At 40.4% G+C, this 25069-nt stretch overlaps 1 long non-coding RNA gene across 1 annotated transcript; it reads left to right on the forward strand.

The window, feature by feature from the left end:
- Nucleotides 1-5285: 5285 nt before the first annotated feature.
- Nucleotides 5286-24806, forward strand: LOC117778265. Its single transcript, XR_004616763.1, has 2 exons — nt 5286-5325; nt 24226-24806. It is a non-coding gene; the product is annotated as an uncharacterized LOC117778265 (long non-coding RNA).
- Nucleotides 24807-25069: the final 263 nt, after the last annotated feature.

A 25069-nucleotide genomic window follows, 5' to 3' on the forward strand; every position in this document is an offset into this window, starting at 1 on the left:
TCTTTTGAGCCAGTCTTGACAGAGCAGGGCATTTCCTCACCTATGGAGTTTGTTTTTTTACGCTGTTTTTGACTGAATGACAACCACAGATCTGTGTTGTTCTCAGAGCAACTTCCTCTTCACCGGTTTGTTTGAGAGCTTTCAAAATGAATCAAGCAGCAGATCATGTGTCAGAATACACTGCAGCATTCTCGATAATAGACTCACATGTGCATGTCTACAATGAAAAGCCGTATTCGGTAATAATGAATTCAATGTTTGACCATTTTAAATTTGTTACAATTAAAAAATAACTCACTGGCCTATAGCAGACACCACAATGTGCATCAACTGATCAGCTGCTGGACTGCAAAAGAAAAACTATTTTGGGAGGGTGTGTGGAAACCAAAGAGACTTTGCATCAGTCAGGGATATTTGCAGAGAAACGGAGGTGCAGAAGAATCATCTCAAGCAGAGCAGCTGAAGTGCAGGAAAATGAAGTTGTTTTTGAATGTTGCTTGATTTGTTTGTGTGTTTGTCAGGGTATGATAAAGAGAGGACCCAGGAGGAACACTGATGTTTTATTCTTAGTAAGTCATACCTATGTGTACACAAGCACACACCTCACCTTGTGCTTACAATCATCAAAACGACACAGGAGTCAAAGAGTATCCACACCACAGGAGATGAACCAAAAATACCTCAGCCTTTCCAACAAACAGGATGGATGATAATTGTGAGTCTGTGTGGGAACGAATAATGTGTGGGCAGAATGGTAAGACACTGGCCTAGATAGAGATCTATAGGGTGCCATTATCCAGGTATACAATGAGAACCTGGTGCGAGCTGTCACAGCTGACTTTGGAGGAGATCAGTCGCCGGCTTACGTAGGGATCATCACGGTGGGCTAATGAGAAATGCTCGGCAAGAAAACCCTGTGAACAGATAAATACGGTTATAAACCTCACACCTCCAGACACAGAAGTGTGAGTAAAGTGAAAAGAGTGTTTTCAGTTGTGACAACACGCGTTTCTCATGTTCAGAGCTCCAGGATGTGAGGTAAAGTGGGGGGGGGGGAATGTCATCTGATGCTAAACTGTGGTCAATTTGACTAAATCTGGGTGAATATAGAAACCATAGCCCGACCAGAGATATTTATTATATATGATATAATGTGTGTGTGTGTGTGTGTGTGCGTGTGTGCGTGTGTGTGTGTGTGTGTGCGTGTGTGTGTGTTTGCGTGTGTGTTCATGTGTTTACAACAACAGTCTCATGAGGGTGATGATGAACACACATTTTACAGGCAGTACACAATTTGCATCTGTGTGCACACACACACACACTCTTATCCACACTGATCCATTGACACCTATATTTTAAGTTTTGTGTCAGATGGGGAAATGTCTCTGGCAAACATAGGTGAACTACAGCGCACATAATGATTTCATCCTGCAGGCACCTTTGTCCACATGTGACTGGACTCTACAGGAGCAGCCAGGGTCTCGCTCACAACGACCTGCAATGCCACGCAGCTGTCACAACAGTAGTTTGTGACAAACACTTTGCAGCATTCAGTTCATTTATTCGGTTTATTCCAGAAACACTTCAGGGTTAGATGAAAATAACCGATCAGTTGGCAATCTTTGTTTTGCATTGCGAGCGGGCAGCACAAACTTCAACATCCATTTTTCAGAATATCATGTGAACAAAATCAACAAAAAAGTTCTGCTGCACTCGCGCTCGGAGCCATTCTGCTTAGACACGTTTCATGATGTGATGAAAAGGTGGAGCGGGCTGCCAGACACATTCATAACCAGCCACAGAGTCGGCCTTTTACGTTGTGAAACTACAAGATCACAACCACATCACAGAAAAGTTTGACGTTCTATTGATTACACAAACTGTTTTCAGTATGCAAATATTCCTCTGATTAATGTGGGCAAACAAGTGTATTGATTGGAAGTTGAATGTTGCAGCTGGATAGAGTGTGCTGATGTAAACAGTTTGCCTAACGATGTTTGGGAAGACAGTCAGCAGCTCAATCCAAACATCACGCTCAGCTGTGGATCACATGTCTTCTCTCTAATTTCATTTTAATGTTTTTGATAGTGTGTCAGAGCCTTAAAAAACCAGGGCATATAGCCATCAGCTGTCTTAGGGTGCATGCAAATAGACACACACACACACACACTCTCCTAAACACAGATACCCAATCTGTGAAACTTGATCAGAGGATAAGACTTGCTTACAACACAGTCGCACAAATTGACATTGTAATATAGTGTGTTTTCTTCCCGGGGCCCGCAAATGACAGCCATGATTTCCAAAATAGCAACGGCAATGTTGATTATTTTTCAACAGCTTTTTCCATGCAGAACGCAATAAAACAAGCTGTGCTGTGCAGAACTCAGCACTCACTGCTGCTTCAGTGGCTTTTCAATTTATTTACCTCTTGCGAGAAGCGTTTACGGAGGAATAAATGCGAAGCCAGTGACATATTCCACATTGTGCGGCCATTCATTGCATCATTGTCATTTATGGGCCTGGGAAAGATGACTGCTTCATGAAAATTTGATGGTAAGAAATGATTTAAGTCACATGTAGACAACCTTGTTCCCTCTCCCATGCTCCCATGTATTCCTCTTCCTCCTGTGTCATAGAACCAGGCTAAACAAGTCTTTTTATTTATTGAAGCCACTGCATATCTTCTAGAGCAGAGCCCCAGGCAATGCTGTCTGTATTTACTTGAGATTGAATGTGATGCCGAACTAAAGAAGCCTTTCAATCCCTGTTTTTTTTTTCTGTTATAAACAACTTGATTACCCTTATTACTGTAAGCCCTCGTATGCTGTGCTGAGGGACAGTCAGCATGTAGCCTATACGGAGAATGAAGAGCTGCACAAAGCTGTTGTATGGGAAGCTAATTCCATTTCAAAAACACAAAAGGATTCAAGACGGAGCAATTCTTCCTGGGAAGAGTCTGTAAAGCTGACTGAAGACCTTGGTTTATCATAAAACAGAGACAAGGGCATCGCAAAAAAGAAATGGTGTTTAGTACTGTCCATCTGAGTGTGTGTGTGTGTGTGTGTGTGTGTGTGTGTGTGTGTGTGTGTGTGTGTGTGTGTGTGTGTGTGTGTGTGTGTGTGTGTGTGTGTGGATCAGGGGTTCTGCCTGCCACACGAGACAATAACGCTTTCCCATTGTTCAACCTTAGTACTTGAATGTGCCACTAATCCAATCAGAGTATATCTTGTCTGTACAGATCCTGACTGTGAAAGGAGGAATCTGAACTTGCTGGTTACTAGCAAGTAGAAAGTTTAGACGAGGTATTTAGCTCATTATCGTACACAGCCTCTTCCGTGTCTGCGTGGGTTTTTCTCTGGGTACTCCAGCTTCCTCCCACAGCCCAAAGACATGCAGATTGGGGTTAGTGAATGTAAGACTGAATGTTTTTTTGCTGTGTCGATCAGCCTTGCGATTTGCTAGAGACCTGTCTAGGGGAGTACCCGCCTCAAGCCCAATGTCAGCTGTGATTGGCTCCAGCTCACCCACGACCCTCAAAGGATAAGAGGTATAGATAATGGATGAGATGGATTATCATACACAGAGGTCACAGAAATATAAGAAGCATAAAGGTTTTGCAGGTATCGAGTCAACTGCAAGAAAGAAAGAAAGAAAGAAACTACACGAAGTCTTCAGCTGTACTACACCTATGCTGCAAACATTTGGTTTTTCAAGTATTTATACACGTGAATTGCTGCTTAATCCTGAACCTTATTAGCAGTGTTTACCATATTAATGATTTGAAATGTTTTACATTTCAATAGGTTCTTTTATTATGATCAATTATGAAATGCTATCATCTGGATGGATGATGGGGCAATGAGCTGAAGACTTGATTGAAGTTGAAGGACGGTTTCATCAGGACTGACTCACACAGTTTGGACAGATGCAGGACAGATGATCAGGACAGTGGGACGGGTGGACATCAGTTCATCTAAAAAAATAAAAAATACTGAAAAAAACTGAGAGCTGAGGATGAAAGTGTCCTAAGAAGAAAATTTAGAAATTGGAACATGGTCTGAACATCTGTCACAATCACTCAAGAGTCTAATTGCCGAGGGAAAGCATCCAGCTTTTTCTAAATGAAAGAGGAAACATTCATTTCTCTACTTAATTAAACATGAAAACGTTCTTTCTTTCTTCTAATTAAAGATCCACTGAGCTGGCCAACTGAAGTAATCTCAGGTGTCTGAGCGTCTCTCCACACTTCATTTCACTTCTTTATAGAACCACGCCGGCAACAGGAGCAGGGACTGTCACTGACAATTTGTCAGCACAAAACAAGGCGGGGGTGTGTAGCTCAACCTTTTTATATACAGTCTATGAGCTCAACCCAGGTATTTTGGTGTTGGTGCTTTTTGTCAAAAAGGGAACACAGAAGCTAATATGGAAATATCAGGAGAAGAGAAAACAAGGAGCAAGTTGGAACTGTATCAGAGAACAATTATTTGGACATACAGTCTATAGTCTTTGGACCCCACTGTATGTACTGTATATAGTTTATAATTAAATCTGTGTACAAAACATTATTTATTGAGATTTTCAATCATGCTGTTTTCACAAAGCTGAAGTTTAACATTTATAAGATTTTTTTTTTAAAGCACTATAATGCAGCTGGAAGAGAAGTATTGTATTTGTTCTTTATTTTTTCTTTGCTTGTTCCACACATCTTGATTTCTTTTGAAGAAATATAAAGTTCTATAGAGGAATAACTCTTTAAATGTTCTTTTGAAAATGTTGTGACGCCAACAACAGTTATTAATTTCAAGTTCAAATTGAAAAGTGTAATTCATTATCATGTTTCACCAGTTATAGCCTCCTCCACGGTTACACAATTTACTTAATTACTGACAACAAGGCTATAATCATATTAAAGCATCACATTTAAATATTAAAATGTCACATTATTGTACGAGTTATTTATATTCACGTACTGATTTGTGCTGCATCTCTCGGTCTGTTTATCAAGTTGTCATTGGGAGTGAGGAATATTTGTATTTAGATTAATACATAACATCATTAAGAAATTGAATGATGACAATAATAAAAGAGTATAGTGTGTAAAAATGTAATGACGGTAATTCATCACTGCTTCCTGTCTTTATGTATGAACCCCTTTCTAGTTTAAACCTCTTTATATACAGTCTATGGTACAAACACGGACCTCGTCAGGACCAGTAGACCCTATGGGGACCACAGCTCGGCCCTAGGGCAAAACCTAATTTCACAGGTTCTGGTTAAGGTTAGTGTTAAGATGTGAATTGTGGTAAGGTTAAGGTTAGGGTTAGAATTAGCTATGGTTAAGGTTGGGGATAAGGCATTGTTTCATCAATCCACAGTTAATGGAAGTCCAATGCAAAGTCCTAATAATGCCAGCTGCGCAAACCTGTGTGTGTGTGTGAGTTCCGTCTCTATCAAAGGTCACCTGCTTTCACTGTTAGCAGCCAGAGTTAAAAAGGAGATGGAAAAACCCTGTGCTTTGTTCCTGGTGTTAATTTAAAATCATTTTTGAGAACAGGTCAAAGGGTTCATGTTCAACCACAGAAGAAAATATGACTAATAATTGTGCTACTTCTTTCTGTTTCAACACCTTTTCTCATATCCACCATCTGCAAGAGACAAAAAAAAAACAATTAGATGACCGACGCAGCACTTTACAGTCAAGGTCTTTTCCACAGTCAACTTGTTTCTGTTTAATTAAACCGTTTTTTTTTTATTCACATGAATACAGTATAAAGGAAGTGCAAATAAATGTGTGTATCAGAAAAAACAAACATTTATCGAGAATATTAAAAGCTCAGGAGAGACACCTCCAGCAGCTGGACTGTGTGTGGGTGTTTCCCTTTGTTTACAGTGTGTTTCTCTCAGGTGAGTGAGTTTGAACTGTCTGAGCGCTGCCTCGTGAACAGGAAGAGTGATGGAAGTCAAACATGCATCAGCCAGGGTGGTGTTTATTGACTGGATTGATTTGTGTATTGATGTCACAATACAGTCATCTGACCCAAACAATATTACACACACAACAAACAACTGACACTTGGTCATCCAACATTGATAAGTCCACATATAAACAGTGAACTGAAGCAACACTGTAGCCTATTTTCCACTGTTCAAAAAACACAGTAACATCTGCTTTGTGTCTGCAATGGGACTTTAATCGTTATTCTCTCCTGAGTTAAATGACTCTTCACACTGATGAGAGAGTGAATCCCCGGTGAACCCATTCATTTCTTCTTCTTTATTCTGGCAGTCTAGATGCTGGCACTGCACCTTTTCCCCGACTGATGTTATGACACACATTGAACTCCCGGGGCGGTTGCGCGTGATTAGGCATGAACGTTTGTATACATATAGTTTTTTACCTCTTAGGAACAACGTGCAACGGCGACACTGGCAAGGTGGCGACATGTTGTCACGCAATGGGAAAGGAGACAATCCCCTTTTCTAGATGGTTTACCTGCATTAAAAAAAACTTGCGTGTACAGAGGCACATGCAGCTTTTTACTGAGCAACAGCGCCCCCTAAAGTGTCATCCATTGAACACAGTCATTTTTTCACACTCCTTTCTAGAGTTGATTTTATATAATGAGCTTTTATTTGTTTTCTTTTGTTGTTTCTTGCTGTGCTTTCATAGCGCTTTGCTTATATCATACCATCGTTATTTATTGTGTTCGTTTCCTCCCTTGTGAAACACTTTGTTACTGTCCTAAGAAAAGTGCTGGCGAAATAAAAATGATGAACATCCTCAACTGTTGAGAGGTCTCGGAGCAGAGGGACTGAAATTGGATCAGTCTGTGCTCAGCCTCCACACAGAGTGAAGGACACACACTGGTCTTCTGAGCTGCCAGCGACTGTCACTGACTGTCAGACGGCACGGCCCCCTCCTGAATGTTTTATCTGCCTGCTTTTGGCTCAGTGTGTTATATCCAGAGGTACGTCTGTCATTTCTTTCTTCTGGCCTTTGGATTTCATCCCCCTCTTGAGCTATTTCCCGTCTTCTCCCGTCAAAGTCCACGTTCAACTCTTCAATTCTGCGTCCTGAGACTACAATTAAATTTGGGTTGTATAAATTAGATTAAAAACCGCAGCTGTAATTTCCCCAAACTCTCAAGCTGTGCATCATTATTTCGAGCGAAAAGACATTTGTGACACGTTGCCGCTTACACATGCAGCTGCTGGAGAATTTATCGCAATGACTTGAAAAGGTTCACTTTGAGAAGAAAATCAAATGCTCCACTTAAAATGTTAGACAACAGAAACCTTCAGAAAGTTTGTTGAAGTGAATATATTTCATCTGTACGTCGGCTGTAATCAGATAACACGAGGACTGAGGAATAAAGTGACAACATCCAGTGTGTGTGTCGGCGTTTGCTTGAATACAGATGTGTCATTGTGTGTATAGGCGTGTACCTGTCTAAACATGTTTCTATGCAAATTGAAAATCTCAGACTGTGTCCAATTAAAGTTCCTCCTCTCTGCGCTCCCGCTGTGTTTCTGTTGAAGTCTGCGGTGTTGACAGCAGCAGCAGCGGCGGTGGAGGAGCTTTCTCTCACACACAATAGCTCTCACAGCTTGCTGGAAGATGCTTTTTGAAGTTTTCCTCTTTTGTCGAGTTGGCAACTTCAGCGTCCTCATACGCGCAGACAAGCAACCTGCAAACACACAAATAGATACAAGCTTTCACAGACTTTTCCAGGTTTGCATTTCAACAGACCGGGGGGAAAGAAGAGACAGACACAAATAGAGACGCAAAGGAAGAGTGAGAGGAAGACAAACCAGTGTGGAAGTGAGAAGGCAGTTGAAATTACAGAGACGCTGTGTCCTCTTCTTGGTCTCAGGCCACACAGGATTCGGTTTCGCCAGACAGATATATGAGAAGTGGTGGACGTTGTCCCCAAGGCATTAGCTCATCTGCATAAAATGACATATTCTTCAGTTTGTCATGTTTATAAAACCCTCAAATTTGCCTCATTTATCTCATTGTACTCCTTTTTGTAGCCTCACGTTGTTCAGGTAGCAATCTTAATAATAATTAATAGTTTATCCTCTTAACCACACAGACATGTGAAAGTAACACTATGTAAGAACATGAAGTGGAATCTTTGAGGGACATTGAAACGAGCGCTATCACACCAACCTGAGCCGAAATAACATAATAAGGTGTGGAAGGTGCCTCAGACCAAAGGACCAAAATTTTGTCCAACCAAAAGAAGTCGTGTCGGTCTGGATCAAACTGAACCATTGATTGGTTCAGACTTTCAGACCAATTGCAGGAAGTTGAGAAGTAAACAATAGAAGAAGAAAAAGACGCATGATTGCAGGCTTCACCTCAGATGTTTATTTTGCTGCTAGTAAAGCCATAGTGATATTACAGAGGCAACAAAATCAACTAAATGAACCGGTTCATTCATTTTTGCGAGACGACTATTTATTTCATGCACTTAATTAAAAAAAGTTTACAATACAATAGCTGACTTGACAACACACTGACATTCAACACATCTACAAACCAATCAGTGTCAAGTACAGGCAGACACAGCCCATAATAACAACAGGGCATATGTATGACAAACAAGTCTCACATGGGCTACAATGTAACGTGTAGATGTGTCTTCTCTTTTCCCAGTGACATTATTGTTTTTCACATTTTGCCTTTATTCAGTAAATGACAGGCATAAAATGAGAGAATGCAACATGACACAACGCTTCCTAATGCATGGTAAAAGTTACACAATATGCACCAAAGACCACCTAAACTTGTTCCACTATGAAAACAGGGACTTATTCAAATCAATAATTATTCCTTAACTTATAGTAAGTTATGTTAATGTAAAACAAAGGGTGTGAAATGTCGAATTTTACCTGCGAGCATGCTGCGGGGCAGAAACAGGCCCTTATTAAGGAGCTGTCATTTGGTGAATCAAACAAATATATGCATGTGATCTCCATTTGACTGGGGACCCCTTTACTACACAAGAAGTAACATGAAATAATGCAGATTCTGCCTTCAGTTCCTTATCATTTAATTCTAACACTGTGTTTTTGTGGTAAAAACAAATTCAAGATTAATACGCAATGAATATTGGGGTTTTGCGGCCCCTAAATATCTTACAGACCCAGGGGCACTTACCTATAGCCCAGCTTTCAGTCAGCGCTGAGGGCAAAACTTTGTCTACATCAGTGTCTACATATTTGTTGTTTATTTAATCAGAAAAAAAAAAAGTTTATGATAATTGCTATTTCAGAAGCAGAGTTAAAAAGGGCTGAAAGTAAACTAATACTGAAGCATTAAAAAACTCACATTAAAAAAAGGAAATGGTAACTTCCTGATGTGTTATTTTATTCTCCTCCCGCCGGCTGTGCACTTCAGCTGTGCCTCACTCACAGTTTTAACCTCACATTACTTTTTCAGCAGCACAGATAGTTTTGGTGGGAAAAAGAAATGTGAATATCATCATGAGACCATAAAACATTTAATTCCCTGTAGCATCTCAGGAGATCAATATGAGGCTTTACATTTCAGAAGCGGGGTAGGCGTGCAGTGCGACCTGTTGACATTCAGCTCTTCGCTCTGAGCTGGGGCCGACGTGCAGAGGAGGTAGAATTGTTGAAAAATACAAAGTGCATGCTAGTTTCTGAAAAAATAAAAATAAATCAAATATGAGTTTTCTGAAAAAAATATTCAGTGTTTCTGCTGACTACACTGAGTAAATGAATATACTGAGGAAGCTTTTCAGTTGGAAATATTCTAAAAAAAATGTAATCGTCAGATTGTAAAGAAATAACAACATAATACATTTTTATGTCATGTCAGAGGAACTGAAATGAGTCTACACAGAATTTGATCTTTGCATCAAAAACTTGTCTGGCCTTTTCGATCATTAGCTACTGTGAGTCCTGTACTGCTGCTCGGTGGCTAGGTCATTAGCTTAGTCACTGTCGCACAATGAATTCTTGGATAGGTTGTCGAAAGAGGAATCCATTGCTTGGATCCTCCGTTGCTTCGGTATGGAAGGATGCTTTTGTCAGTCACATTTGAAAGGCCCTTCGAAACAGCACAGCCTATAGTTGTACTGCCGTGAAGCTACCAGTCTTCAGATAAAGCCTCAGACGGATGCAGCCCCTGAATTGGGTCACAGCTTAAGGCACAGGGGTACCGGTGGGTCTAGGAGGGACCACAGAGTGCAACTCCCTTACCACATCTTTCTGGTAATATGCTGGCCCCTATTCCAAATCAGAATTGGCCAATTCTTGCACATTGCCCCTTGAAGTCAGATTATGCAGAGTGTATTATGTAACCTGTCCTGTGTGGGCAGTGTACTGCTGGGGCCTTTCTGCTCTCTGTGAAAAGAGACGAGTCAGTGAGCGGAGATGCAGCACCTTCATGGTCTATTGAAAGATGGACTCTGTCAAAAATCTCCCACGTGTTAAATCCCTGAATGAACTCCCTTTACAAATAATTGAGTATTATTTTGTGTGGGTAAAAATTGGGCACAGGCCTCCTAATAGGGAATCCATATCTATAACCAACCAAATGTACAACACAAAGTACAGCTGAGACTGATGAGATTGTCAATAAATGTGTTAGTATCGTATAAAAAGTTACAAATTAACCCAATGATGGTGCTAGATGAAAAGTTAACAGGTTACCAACTTAAACCTGCAGTGTGGAACTTATGTCTCACTCTGCTGTTAGTGAGAGTAATTACACAAACATTGTCAATTAGAACATTTTCTGACATGATCTCTAGAGGATGTCCGCGTAATGGGTTTGGCTGTCACACATTAAGAACCCAGCAGGAGACTCTCCAGTCAGATGTGTTCACAACAGCACAGATTTCTCTGGAGCATTCAGACGAAAGGGGGCGCAGCATGCAGGAGGCAGGACGTAACGTATAATTACTGCTGCAGAGATCGCGTTTTTGTTTAAAGCACCGACATCGGCCCTTATCGCTAGAGGTCTGGCAGGAGAAGCTCCAGAGAATGTCCACAGCAACTGTCTCTGACATTTACGTTCTGACATACAGCCACTCCAGAAAATGTCAGGAGATTATCCGGAGTTCAGTGCATGTCTGAAAGCAGCTATCGAGGGAAATCTTAATTTGTTATTTAGGTACAGTGAATGCAACAGCTAGATAGCCTACCACAAACATTTAACAAATGTCAATGTGTCCAAGTGCAGTAAGGCCACATCCGTGTCTGCACTTTGTCCATTCTCTTCATTCAGCAGGTTTCAACGATGAAAATCCGTGCCAATCGTAATTCGGGCTTGTCCTCACTGCCAACCGCTTTCTTTTGACTGTAAAATGAAAATGAGATTCACCTGTGTGTGTGACAGACATGCATGTAAAAGTCAATCTATCGGGGAGATGTTGAGATATTTGGTAAAGTGACATTTGCAATGCCGGAGAGGAAGTCAGAGGTTCCTGTGTGCCAATCAGATCAATCCTTTGGGCACCATGGATATCTGCACCAAATGTCACTGTTCATCCAATATTAATAGACACATTTCACTAAAAGCTCGAAATGTTAAACTGCTGGTAGCACTAGAGGGAAAGTTGGAGTCTTAGAATACAAACATGATGGCTTTAAGTTTGTCCAGATGTTTAGTTGATGGTCCAGCCGTTTATTTGGATGCTTTCTCTTTTGTATACAATAGACACAATGGGTGAATCATGTGTTCTGCATGACAACAGAGGTTCCTGAAAGCTCATATTCCCCGTGATGAGTCATAAAATAATTTACATTGGCTAAATGTGGCATTACTCAAGCTGTATATACAAATCTATCACATTAGCTTAGCAGTTGTTAACTTCTCCATCTGTTTTCGAACTTAGTTAAAATGTTGAACACGGGAAAAGGTTGGTGGATTTGGGGGAACTGAGGAAGATGAATGCAGACGGTAAGCATGGGCAGTAAAAGACGCAACATGAAACATATTGCGGTTACAACATGGACATGCTGTGAAGGCAAATGCAAAAACAAAATCGCATCATCATTTCCAAAATTTCCTTCCCCTTTGCACTGAAACTGATAACACCCTTCCTTGGAGTAGCAGTGATTTGATCAGTCAAGTCTGTTGGTCACATCCCCAGGGTCTGGAGACATGTATTTTATATGTGTGGGTGTGTGTGGGTGTGTGAAAGTTGTGAGAGGGAGAAAAAAACATATTGGAGAGGAAACGAGCAACATGAATGCTTGTCTGAGCAGCTTAGTGATGTGCCAGAGGAGAGAGCTCAAAGAAGATAATTGGATTTCATTTTGGTCGCAGAGAAAAAAAAAGAAGATGCATGCTGTCTCCTTGGAGCTCCTGCTACAGGTATCATAAAGATCGAGAAATGACTGAGTCCTGCTAAGAATTCAGGATACACAAAGTCCAGCCGGGGGAATAGAATAAGGAACTATCTGACTGCTTCAGAAACAATCCCTTCCTACCCCATATAGAAACTCTACATGGGGTTTGGATAGTGACGCTACAGAAATGTCTAAAAGTAAAATAGAAGCTGGCAACTCCACATATTCCTGTTCCTTTTTTAAAAATGTGTTATTATGGTGAAATCCACAGGTCCTCAAACATGGTCCCTAATTCATCACAGTAAGCTGTTATTTGCTCATCAGCACCTGTTGTTTGCTTTAAGAGCCGGCTCCAGGCCGCGTGACGATGCAGTGCATTAGTATGCATCATGGAATTCTGCATTAGCCGGCATAACATTATGATGCCTGTAATGATGACAAGATGCTCCGAACTATAACATCTGCATGAGGAAAACGTGCATTTCTTCTCAAAGTATTCTTCAGTGTACATATGTTTTTATATACACTTCTAAGCTTTTAATTCTGCAATATTTAGTGTCATTTGTTTGGAATGACAGGAGCACTAAGTGGGATATAACAGTAATCAGTCTATGTGAGCAGTGTCTACTTGAGGTCTTTTCACATGTCGTCTTTTTGCAGCAGTCAGTGTTGTTTACTGTTGACCATGAACATTCCACATTATCTAGGTAGTTTTGTGCTTTTCAGGAAATACTATTATCCATGTTCTTGTCGACAGTTAGGAGAGAAGATCAATGACGTGTCCTGTGAAGTGTCCTGTGCAGCATGTATGAATATGATTGATATTGATATTCCAGTAACAGTCTCATCTTTTCCTTTATCTGGCCTTTGGATTGTGTTTACATGCCTGCTAGCTTGCTAAATTGTTAGCTTCTGCGGCCATGTTGCCTGGCATCAGTGTTCTAACGACATTACCACTTGAATGCCAAAGCATGACTTCCCACGTCTTCACCACAAGCTCACACATTCCGTTTGAACACCATGTGTCTACACCGCCCTGATATGTTTTACCTGTGTCCAATTATTGCTGCCTCCCTTGAGTATATCGTTACAGTGCTCACAATCCGCTCGGTCAGTTTGTTCGGCTCCTGCTTGTTTCTTACATCTTCTCTGCACCGAACTTTCTTCTTACCTCTTAAGGTTTCTCGCAAGTTTGTTTCAGATCTCCCTCTTCAGTCCACTGCCAATGTCAATATGAATGCTCGATCATAAATCTTTAGGTAAATGTTTGACAAACATTAACGGGGAGAGTGAATAAGTCCTGCTGATGAAAATATCCACTCTCTTCAGGGAACCGTTTTCCAGTGCACAGCTGAAGAAAAATAGCTTGGTAGAGTTATAGGACATAAAGTGGCCATCTAGGGACACACACATTTTTACAGTCTATTAATCTATGAATAATTAAAGGCTCTCAGTAACCCCAAAGGAGATTACAGCACTTTGTCTTTCAATACAGTAACTTGTTTAGTGGTGTCCAAGTAAAGCACATTTCAGTCTCTATTATCAGGAGGCTCCTGCACAGAAACAATGAACACCTGCACTACATTCTACAAACAACCCAACAAAATAGGTCAAAAAGAGGGCGTGATACTCGTATTGATATTGCTTAATTGGAAGTGACAACAAATAGGCAACTTTCAAATTCCTTTCACTTGTTGTTTTTTATTTCAAAGGAACAAGAGATTAGTATCCTTGTCAGTTACGACTGGATAAGAGATCTTTCATCACTTTTACACAGGAAAGTATTAAAATCATTTGTCATTATTCTGTCACAATCAGATTGCAGCAGGATTGATGATACACTGATTTTTTTTTTTTTTTCCTCAGTTTTCTGAGCAGTGAAGCGATGTCCAAACAACAGCTTGGCTTGCTTTGAGACTTCAGATGCTGGCTTGCAGCAGTGGTGACAGTAAACAAGTGCTTCTGCGTGCACATGATAAAAACAAATAGTTTTCAATCTCATCAAGGGCCATCAGGCAAATGGAGATGGATTCAGAGCCAGCCACTGCCAGAGCCAAGTGTCTTACAAACACTGTTGGGAGGGTTGCTTTAAAATATATATTTCACAACACTCCCTTAAATGTCAGGTGTAAAATATCTTGTTAATTACCCAAACTGAGTAACGTATCTCGATTACTTTGTACTTTTTTGCCTTACATCATAATAACTGAATAAATGTGGTATTGATGAAATACTGCTACCTGAAGTAACCTGAACAGACATTCAGGTAGGTGTACATTATTTGATAGAAATAATTATTCAAAAATATAGTATTCAGCATGAATGTTTAAAATCAGCTGGTCTTGAACTTGGTCTAGATTTTTTTGTTTTTGTTTGCTAGACCTGCTTATCAAACTAGCAGCTAACTAGCAGCTAACCTGCAGTCAGCAATAAGGCATACAAGGTAGTTTTCTAGCTGGTAAATTTAAGCAGCTAGACTTCAACAGAGTGCTTTACTAAACATTTGACCTAGTAGAACTAGAATTGTAGTTTGTATAGTTCATACCTCCACCAAGGCCCAGTAGTCGCCATACGAAACTACATAGATCAAGATTTTTATTTGGATCTTCACCAAATTGTGCACACTCATCGGTCCCCTAAAAACAAGCCTGTTTTTTTTCCCATCAAGATCCATAAATTATCCTCAAATCAATGAAAACGTTAAAAAAACGCTAATGTTTAAGTAAGTGAAAATTACGGATTTTCACTTACGTAGTAATCCCCTAATGCAGACCCGCTCCAAAGTTTAATGGCTTTAATGGCTTCTTCCCTGACAAATACCACATCCCTCCACTAAGTTTCTTAGTAAGTGCTTTGTAGTTCTTCCAATTTCAAAGAGAGAACAAGTCTCCATGAGGGCCCAGATGGGGCCCCTTTTATAGTCAAAAGCTCCTCTCTGACTACAGCATGTTGACAATCCCAGTCCACCCACTGACCTACACGTCCCCAAAAAGGGTTTACAATGTGTTTAAAATAGGATTTTAAAAGATGTTGCTCATCTGAGGGGCGTTAAAAAGTGAGAGAATATCCAGTGCCTTCAATGTCTTCAGCAAAGATGTACATTTTTATATAATTTCTAAAAAAATTTAACAGTGATGAAAGGCAGCTGTGGGTGTAGTAATCCTGCTGTATCCTGTAATTAGATACAAAAGCCTGACTGCTTTGGATGAGCTGGAGGCGGGTGATTGACTGAATAAAAAAGTCTTAATGAGATGACTTCACGAAATGTGTGACAGTAAACAATAAATGTGTATTTTGACTTTCATCCATAAAAACATCACATGATTCTAAAAATTCAAGTCCAGTTGATCTCCTTTATAATTGTGGATTCTCCACAAGGCTTTAAATGAGAACTGGCCGACATGCAAAGGGAGTCTGGCATCTCAGAGCTGGATTCACTCGGCTGGTTATTCACATTCTTAAATGACCACATTAAATAAAAGGAGGCTCTCTCAGATATGCTTTAGAATAATCCTAGATTTAGTAACAGATATGATCCTAAACCTTTCAATAGGACTGGGTGATAAAATAATGTTCTGACACATAGGTATCTCTTTAATAGTATAAGATCATTGCAGGTAAAGCCACAAGTCAATAAAGGGCTTTGATATTTCAGATTTGATTTGACATAAAAAGGTGTTTTCATAATTTAATTATCAGACAGAAATTTTGGGATTAGAATGTTAGAATAATAAAATACATATAACATTTAAAATGTTATCCTTATCACTATAACACAGACATGTAGTAGAATTTACTCCTTTTTTTGCTGCATTTACTTAATATAATTAAGTCTTAAAGTTTTAATTCTCATACCAATTTATTTTTAAAGGACGAGTTGAATAATTGAGAGTTCCCTCAACTCTTTTAATTAAGTTTTCAAAAACATATAGCATACCAGCAGACTTCCCATCATGTACTTATAATTTTGAGTTACTCAGAGCACTCTCATACATCATCTTTGCACTAACTCTGGTAGAATATGGCTTTTTTTGGCCACTGCTTTCAAATAAAGAACCATATTTTTTTTTAGAGAAAAGCAAATAAACAGTTACTTTGACTTGATATCCCAATTTTATTTAACTAGTTTTCTAAAGTTCTGTAAACTCTCTAGTGTTACCGGCAGTTCAAAACTCAGTAGCTTGTTTTATGTTTTGTTTTTCTAACTTTTAATCACTGCATCTACATGCATGTCCTTCAGTCACAAAGCAGTAAAAAGTGGAACCATCCCAGAAATGTATTCATGAAAAATGTGGAGGGAAACAGTGTCACAACGTTACTGAAGAGACTGTTTATACCAACTCAGATCCACTTGTTTGCCGTCTCTCTCATCACAAACATACGTGTTGCAGTGTCAATATGGAGGCGCACATGCACACACACACAAGCTCATCGTAGCCTACCTCTTTTCCAACAGGATTAGCATAACATTACTGACAGTGAGGAAGGAGCAGCAGGCCTCTGAAGATTAGACACATTCATGAATACGTGAGATCGGACATCTGCTAGGAAAGATACTTGCAATCATTTGTTCAGATGTTAAGAGGTGTCGTTAAAATATCTGCCGTTGTTTCAAATAATGATCAGTTTTGTGGGAGAAATTTCAGAAAGATAGGTGGTTCACAAACTCTAGAAGGGAAAACAATACATTTTAGAGATTCATCTTTATGATTATGTTTGCACCAAGTGATGCCTACGTGCTGGCCTTTGTGGTTCAGATAGAGAGAAGAAGTGTTTGAGTAAATGTAGCTCAAACAGACTCACAGGGGAACAAGTGTGCATGCCTCTAAAATCCCAACTCCACATTAAGTCGGTGATGGTGGTTGGTTGAGTAGAGAAGGAAGACCAGGAGCACTGGGGGTCGGACCACCACCCAACTATGAATTAATAAGGGCAACAGCAGCAAAAGCACACAGGGAAGATATTTTATTTATTTCCTAGACAGGCAACTTCAACAAGAGTTTTCTTTCTGTGGTTACTTCTTCATTTCCTCCAGCCTAAACATTCTGGTTTGGTAAATACAACACCGCCCCCTAATGTTTATGAGCAGTATGTTGTGTGCCCTATGCTCACACTGCTGATTTAAGTGAATGTGAAGGATAACTGAACATTTTAAGTTGTCACAACTGATAACAGAATCATTTGAGGGACATGTTGGGGATATTACACACTGTGATACAATGAGCAGAATATTACTTTTACTCTTATTCAAGGCTGTCGGCTGCTGTGGGTTGATCTTTACAAGAACTAGTTCAACTTTAATATGTTAGTTAGTTTAGCTTTTAAGAACTGGAAAACGGAGAAAACAATGAGCTTATCAAAACTAGATGGACCGCATGCTAGCTCCCTACAATTGAAGCTACAACATCTTGATTGCCCCCTGGTGGCTGGTTGCAGTATAACTGGTTTGTTTGCGAGCACGGTAACAGAAAAACAACTAAATGATTTTTTGGAAAAATGGAGGAGAGATGCGATATGGGTAAGGGAAAAACTAATTAAATCTTGGTACCAATCAGGATTTGGGATTTCTTTTCCCCTTTCTTTAATTAGTGGGAAAGGATATTTATCAACATTTTCACAAATTTCCCAAGGAATAATTCATTGATCCTGACTGAAAAAAAAGCTGACATATTTGGGGACTAAAATCAATGTGTGTGTGAAATTTGGTGCAGCTTGATTGATTATTTGATGCTACGACAACAGGGAAAGTTGGAATGATTGACAGTTGACATTGACTCACACTTCGCACAATTGGCAGGTACTTGATGGACCTTGATTCCGAACAAAGGACGTCGCCCGTATCCAGGATATTTTGGCTTCACTTTTGTACAATGGGAGGAGGTGGAGATGACTCGTCCATCTTCATACACAGCCACTGGTAAATCAACGAGAGTGGTATCAATCCTCTCATCTAGCTCTCAGCAATAAAGCAAATCAGCATATTCCCTGAAACACTGAACATTTTATTTAAGCCTGAGGATAATGAGAAATGAGAATGAATGTTTTAGCTCACCTGATTACCAGAACTGCACTTTTTGAAGGGGGAAACAGTTTTCTGGCAGAGGCATCATTTGCAAGCAGCTAAAAGAGGAATGCTTGAATTAATTTGAACTGGAGTGAACACACACACACACGCACACAGACGCACACAAATAACCTTTTGAACACTGCTAAATGACAACACTCTGTTCACAGTGTGCAAATACTGGAGAAATTGCTGCACTCCCCAGCAGAACTGAGCCGACTTGGCATAATTTGCATCTCTGCTGAAGTGAATGAAGATTCATCTCCTGAGAATGCAGTAATAGGTCTGCATCTGTAATTAGTGGAGATACACACAAGGGTGAGCAGACCTGATGGAGAACCTGGTTTTATTGCTTGTTACAGGAATCAGATAAATAAGTAGGAGTCAAAGTGAGATAAGTGGCTGTAACAGATGGTGAGCAGTAATATAAAACTACCCACATGCAAGTGGGAACGTAACCTGGCTGCATTATGTTTGGAATATCTTATGAACAAATTATTTATACAAGAACATGCTAAATTAAATGAGTAGTCATTGTCAGAGGGTTTTTTGGGGGTGGAAATAAAATTATCAGAATAAAAGTCACATTTGACACATTTCAACACGGTTGGACTTATCGTTCTTTTGTCCGTCATAACTCTCAGAGCGAGTGAACTGAAACTGAGATCTAACAGTCATTCCGATTCCAGTGGTGTTGTGTTGCCTCTCAGCGTTGGAGTGAGCAGCAGGGATCTCAGCTGCTGCATTGTGTAAAGCTGGAGGGCTGTTTCCACTCAGCAGTGGCTGCCCGTGTGGATATGTGAGCTCTCGTGTTGGCCTAACGTACCCTTCACAAGGTAACAAAATTTACAGGACAAACACTCTCGACGGGACAAGCCAGACTGGATTATTTTTTACAAGTCTGAAGTCCTGACAAGAACAAGATTTGAGAATGGAAGGGGTCTTGAAAACGTTATTGCTTTAACTAAATTCCTAATTTAAATGCCTAATAAGGCATGTTGGCTGCAAAATCGTTTAAATTAGACCCTAAATACACGTGTTGCATTGCCTGTCCCTAATAACTATGTTTTTCCTGTTCAATAAACTAAGGCATAAAAAGAATTACTGTATACAAGCTTTTATTTAATTGACAATAGTTAGTTTTCTAGAGTCATTTCTCTTTTCAACCAGATGTATTGTAAACAAATGTTTGGAATACATGTGTAAAAAGTTACTTCCGATTCTGGGGTTTCTACTGACCCCTAAGGTTAGACGTATTCAAGAAAAGCACTTTGGTTGATTTTACATAGTAAAATGTTGAGGAAAGATCGCAGTTCTGATCAAATGTTGGAGTCCAGTATTTTTCAACCAGGGCCCTAACTTTATAAATGTTGATGTGTACATGAATGGTGTTTTTGGAATTGGTCCTGTAGATCTCCTCTGTTGGCAGCTGCTACATAGCGACAGTGGCTGCAATGTAATCCTATGGGGCAACTGCGACAGTCCACAAAGTGTCAACTAAAAGTGCTTTTTTTTTTCACCAATAAAAGGTTGAAATTGTGATTCTTGTTCTTTCCGAAGAATCTGGCACATGACACATGTTGACATTTTAAACACCCACATTTATAAATATAGGGCCCAGGTTGAAAAATTCTAGAATTCCCATTAAATTAACCTGTTATATTTCAAGTTACTTCAGATTTATTTTGTGTTAAAACAAACCTTGATCTTCAAACCTTTATCAAGTAATACCGAAACCATCAAATATTTTAGTAATGGTGTCAGAGGTCGTCTCCATAGCCAGTGTTTGGTTTATCCACCCCAGGCTACTGTAGAAACATAACGGTGGAACGTGGAAGACTTCTGTTGCATTTTACAGGTAATAAATTTAACATTTCATTTGTAAAATAAAGAATTCTTTCAAAATGTGCAGTCTCCCTTTAATATTCATTGATATTTATATATATTGTGTCACTAACACTAAACCTAAGAATGCAGATCATTCTCCATGAAATGAGAGTCTCTTATTTGCAACATGCTCAAACAACCCCAGGAGATTTTAAATCCACTCCGAAGTAAATTAAGAATCACCATTACTGTCTTTCTGTGCCCACTGGTATTAGATATGTGTGAACATGTGTCATAGTTGTCACAATGGCTGGCTGCAGAAATGGAGAAAGAAAGGATGAGAGTTGACAATCAAATCCTCAACGTAATGAACATCAAAGGGTTTGTGTCTGCACCCTTCGTGGGAGGTGACAGTCTAAAACTGGGAGTAGCTCTGAAGATCTGTCATTTTCGCAAAGAGCAGCAGAGATGTGCTGATTAAAAGTGTGTTCAACGCTCGGTGTAGAAGTGAATTGTTAGCCAGGAGAGAGAGAAGAGAGGGGAACAGTTGAGTGGAGGGGAGGAGCAGCAGTCAAGGCCTGTGCCAGCCGCTCTGTTCTCACATGGGATGGCTGTAATTAATTTGGACTCTTGGCTGCTGGGTGGCATCAGCAATAATGTGTGTTTGCATGTGTGTGTGTGTGTATGTGTGTGCGTGTGCATGCGTGCACAGGCCTTTTATCAGTGATGACATATCCCTGCCCTCCTACTGTATTTTGCCCTTGAGGTGGCTATTTGCATTAGTGTCTGAACAGGGCACATAAGCTAGCTCTCTCTCTCTCTCTCGCACACACACACACACACACACACACACACACAGGTTTGCACTAACCTTATTAGGACATTGCATTGACTTCCATTCATTGTGGACAGTCTAACCAACCTTGTCCCTAGCCTTAACCAGGACCTCAGAAATGACGTTTTGTTCCCATGAGGACTACTGGTCCTTACAAAGTCAGTGATTTCACTGCAAAATGTCCTGAAGTGCATCCCAAAAGCGAAGTGTCTTGATTGCCCTCTGGTGGCTATTTGCAGTATAGATCATAAACCCTTTCACCCCCATGTTTGCTGATGGGACATGGACAACAAAAAAAAATGGATGAAATGTCATGATTGACAGCTGAGACTGACTCATGATCGGTAAAACAAATGCCTTGCTACCACAGGCAGATCTCACGATCACGCTATGCAGACAAAATGACGTCCACGGTGTAAGATGGCAGCGTGCAACATTTTGTCAACATTTTTGGATCATGGGAAGACAGGGGAGACACATCATGTATCTTTCTATCCAGTATATGAGAAGGATAATAGTATACCAGTGGTGGGCGTCATAGTAACGATACTAAACACACAGTTAAGTTGTATCCAAAAAGCCAACTTCTGTTTTCCATCTTTAAACCCTTGCTCTTTTCCCACTGTTGGCCACTGAGGTGGATTGTTTCAGGAGGTGGAACACTCTTGCCACCAACTCTGCAACTGCAAAGAAGAATTTCATACATTTTCTACGCAGTTACTTGGAGCTTGAAGTTTCTTTCAAGCAGCCCATCAAAGCAGGAAAGTCATGAAAAACGTCGTACCTCTGCCCCCGTGGGGAAAACTGTCACCAGAGGTATGATGTTGAATAGGGATTACGCAACCGACCTCGATGATTTCCATACACTAGGTGTCGAGAGCAGGTCATAATGGCAAAGCTGTGCTCCTGCGGACTTTCTACCATGTGTCACATACGAACTGAAAAGAAGTCAACACGCTAGACTCAAACAATGCCTACATACAGTCTGTGGTTGTCATGCAGAGTCTCAAACCCATGAAAGAACCGTGATGATGGTCAGGACTACGACTGTGTGTCACCTTACTTAGTCCCAGCGTGAGAGCAAGCCCTATTTGCATGTTTCCAACTTTCATGATGACTGTAATAGACTTTTATAGATTATTTAAACCATTAGCCACGAGAGAGCCTCTTTTCCTTTCACTTGAAAAATTACCGATATGAGAGTTATATGTGAGTGCGTGTTCACTCTATTAGACTTGTCCACTTAGGGACCTCACAGAGGGACCTTGGCATGACTCACGCTGGCAGAAAATAATTTTCTGTCACTCCTACGTAGAGACTTTACAAATTGCTGCTTTGGACTCAGTTCAAACTTCAAATCTTCACTTCTACTACCAAATACTAGATAACAGGCCAGGCTCTGACTATGGCCAGCAGGTTTTTATTATAGATAAATGGTCCAGCTGGGATTATGACAAGCTGTAATCAAGAGAGAGTGTTATCATTACACATTGTATCATAAAAAAATCGTATATATGCAGCAAATTTTTATTAAAAAAACTGTGCACATGTGACGTACAGAGTAAAGGAGGAAACGTGCATGTGCCACACAGTCCTAATTAGTCAACCTTGGGCAGACTGATGAAGGACAAACCATCGACACAGGCAACACTGTGCCCTCAGGCAACCAGAAAGGGGAACGCACACCATCATAAAAAAAAACTACAGACACACACACACACACACACACACACACATACACACGCAGCTTTAATTAAATTTACAGATGTCAAAGCTCTGATCACGAAAGCAAATCCCCCTCCCCCTCCTGTCATTCGTCCGTCCATCACCCCAGCCCTCATCCCTCTATTCCCCCCCAGCTCCGAGTGGTGTGACAGTTGAAGTACCCCCTCTATCTGCCGCTCTCTGCAACAGACAGACACACTATTGATCTGCTATGTAGCTGATAGGACAGTAATGAACTTCCTGTAGAACAAACGGCCGCCCGTGGAAAAGAGAGATCTGCTCCGAAATGTCCCCGGCACATCAAAGATTCCTGACTGATGTTTTTATCTCAAGTTTTTTATAGTCCAGACTGGCATTTTTTTTCAGTTTAGAGAGCGTGTGGCTTTGCGAGCACATAAATCTGCAGCACTCTCGATGCATTTTGTGGCATGACTGCTGAAATGGCATTTTGGGGATGACAAAATGCAAACCAGAAGAGCTAATGAACAGCTTTTTTATGCACTTTGTCAGTATATCCCAATCAGAGATTTGTACACACCAGGAGGTATTTCTGCATCTGTCACTGGCTTATTAATCACCATATTTTAAAGTTTATACTTGTGATTTGTTTTCAAAAAATATACAAAGAACCACATATTTGTATTAAGCAAATACACACAAATTTCAAATTGTCAATATAGATGACAGGTCACAAGTAGAGATTGCTTCTCCTTTAAAAGTCGTTAATCAAATAGGTTGGTAACCACCGATGTCACCTTTTGAAATAAAACTGTATATTTATGTTCACTTACCGTATAGTGTAATGTGACATCGTTAATAGATTCCAGAGTCAGAAGTAGAGTAAATTGAAATGGTAGCTGCACATGGTTATTTATTAAGGGGTCACAAGCAATTCGAAACCATCGAGTTGAACCAACCGCGGGGAAATTCTGAGTCTCATGATTAGTCTCACATACTCACTCACCCTGGCTACATGAGGACGGAGACCACTGTGATTGTCATGTTGGCTCCATGTACAACTTGTCAGGCACGTACATGGACGACCTGAAGGGCTGATAGGCCCCATTACACTCGCTAAAGGAGACCAAATGATCATGAAATAACATGATTAGGACTGACCTTGCATGTCCTCTCTTAACATGGCAAAGAAGTACCTCTCTTCTTCCTGCCTCTCACTGTCTCCCCCCCGTTCCCCTCAGAGCTGGATAGCCATTAAGGTAATGGAGCCGCTGGAGGAAAGTCGAAGAGTGCTTGCAACAGAGGTAGAGAGAGTATGTGTGCCCTAAACGCCCCTGGTATCTCCCTTGAAATTAGAAAGGAGCCCATCAATCTTAATGTCCGACTGCCCATCCAGTGGCAGTGACACCACAGAACGGAGACTGTACTTGTGTGAGGATAAGTGTGTGTATGTTTGTGTGTGTGTGTGTGTGTGGTTCAGGTATTACTCATGTTGTGGGGAAATACAATGCAATGTCCTAACAAGGATAGCTGCGCACTAACCTGTGTGTGTCTGTCCTGGTGGGACCTCCTGCTAAAGGGAAGATAATGGGATGTAATGGAGATGAGGCTTATCCTCTTTTTTTTCCATTCTCTTTTCCTGTATCTATTCTTCCTTCCGTCTTCCTCTCTTGCACTTTCTTCACCTCCTCCCTCTGCAGGAAAGCCTGTGTTTCACTCTGACTGACAGTCAACAGTCTATATAGTTAATACTTCCTCACCTTGGGCAGCAGCTGAGCATAAATCTTAGATATTCCTGTAGGACACGCTGCAATCAGACAGCTTTTAGAAGTGCGAGAGCAAGGATGCACTTTATTCTATGACCTGACTTCACGAGGAAGCTGAATCTGAGCGGAATCTTCAAAATGTTTTAATTCTGCCCATCAGCTCCGTCCTCGTTCACGATAACAAGCTCTTAATCCACTTAGCATTTGGTTTTTGTCAGTTAAAAAACGCCAGCAGTAGTTTTCAACTTGTCAGGGATCATTTACTCCTCCCCCAAAAACGTACATAATCTAAAATTTAAAAAAATGTCAAAAATGGCAACCCTCCAAAGTTAGTGTGGAGAAAGTTAACTATAAAAACTAAAAAGGCTCGGATAAAGCTGTATCATAAACCTGCCACGCACATACTGTATATATATAAACATAATGCGTTCACTGACACACACACAGGGTTTTATGGAGGCTGGTTAAATAGACAGGGGTTTACCTTTAGGATTTATTGTAAGAGCCCTGTGATAAGAGAGACAGTAACAAATAGTAATGTGAGTGCTGAGCTCCAGG

This window comes from Hippoglossus hippoglossus, chromosome 17 (genome assembly GCF_009819705.1).
Source record: "Hippoglossus hippoglossus isolate fHipHip1 chromosome 17, fHipHip1.pri, whole genome shotgun sequence".
Taxonomy (NCBI): Eukaryota; Metazoa; Chordata; class Actinopteri; order Pleuronectiformes; family Pleuronectidae; genus Hippoglossus; species Hippoglossus hippoglossus.